Source organism: Ceratina calcarata, unplaced genomic scaffold (assembly GCF_001652005.2).
Source record: "Ceratina calcarata isolate Rehan_Ccalc_2016 unplaced genomic scaffold, ASM165200v1 scaffold298.2, whole genome shotgun sequence".
NCBI lineage: Eukaryota > Metazoa > Arthropoda > Insecta > Hymenoptera > Apidae > Ceratina > Ceratina calcarata.
The window spans coordinates 159,618-161,166 of record NW_017152248.1 but is presented as its reverse complement, the minus strand read 5'-3'; positions in this window follow the sequence as shown (position 1 = coordinate 161,166).

The following is a 1,549-nucleotide window of genomic DNA, read 5'->3' as shown; positions in this document are numbered from 1 at the left end:
TTTGAATAACGATTAAATATATTAATTGTTATTAATTTCCTTGCATTGTTATTCATGTAGTTTATTATTCGTCATTTTCTTAAAACGCTTCGTATTAAGCGGAGCGGTTGTTCACGCGTCAAAGGCCGAGCGTCCAGATCCGAGCCAATGCTCCCGATTCGCGGCTCGCGCCAACTGAGCGCTCTGATTGGTCGCGGTTTTTTGTTAATAATTCCTAAACCACGCCGCGGACAACTTTTTCGCTAAGGAAAATGTTTTTTAAAATTACGTGAGAAACCTCCTATTTCAATATCTTACACTAATTTTGAAACACCCAGTATAAGAACGTACGATCTCGCTGGACTAACAGGTAGAGAAGACAAACGGATAAGAGATGAAAAGACAGACAATGGTTCAGGCTGCTCGACATTAAATCACTGGTAATTACGAGCAACGCCAGAGGCATTGTTACTCGTACGTGCACCGCGCGCTCCTATCAGACATCTATTCATTACCGCCGAGGTAATTGCGTGTGTAAACGCCGACGACGACGACGACCAAGCCGCGTACCTTTCGTACTCCACGGTTTCTTTATTATCCGGACGCAGGATCGATCGCGATCGCGCTTTTCCCCGTGACTCCCGACACCCGCATGACTCACGTTCGTCTCACCTTTTATGCGGGACCAACGTTCGCCGCTCAATATTAAATAGAGAAACTCCTAAGTTCCGCCTCGGTGCGAGCCGAGGCGAGTCGAAGGCAATAACGCCTTTCGAAACCCGATCGTTCTCCGTTTTCCTTTTCGACGTTCGCAAAATTGTTGATTTATCGGGGCGCGAGCGAAATAACACGGTAGATGAGCTCCCGTTGGGAAACGTTTCGCCGTGCCGCGGTGCCAAATCGATTGCACGCGACGTGCTCCCTCCGCGAAGAACAAAGGGAAAAGTACATAGAGACGTATAAAGTATTTCCTCCGAGAGCTCATTCCGGTCATCCAGTATTTATTTAGTCTCTCGACTGGTACGAATAAACGTCTGGAATCGCGTGTGTTCATATCGAATCTTTTTATAAATAAAAGAAATTATTTTCACTTCTTGATTTATTCACTTTGCTGAGCAACGAGAGATATTTCTTGAAAAATACGGTTGAGGTATTATTAAGACGCGACGCGGTGTTGCACGCCTCGAGGCGCAAACCAGAACCTTCAAGCATTTCTGCAATCTTCCGCAACCCAAAAACAACGCCGTCTACGCCTACGAACATATTTTCCTACCGCCGTGATTCACGCCGCCATTAAACCCGGAAGGACAACCGCTTGGCTAATCTTGAGTACCAAAACTGATTTTCAGTGATAAAAATATGATCTATATATAATAATAAGCTGCGAAGTGCATCTTTGAAGTGCAATTTTGATGATGTAGTTAATAATTGTTAATACTAAGTATTTAAGGATGTATTGGATATACAGTCAATCGCAAAAGTTTATGTACCTTAGAAAAACGCATTTCCTATAATTAAAAAGAAATCAGAGGTCGGAAGAACAATGCTAATAGTAAATGGCTACGTGCTA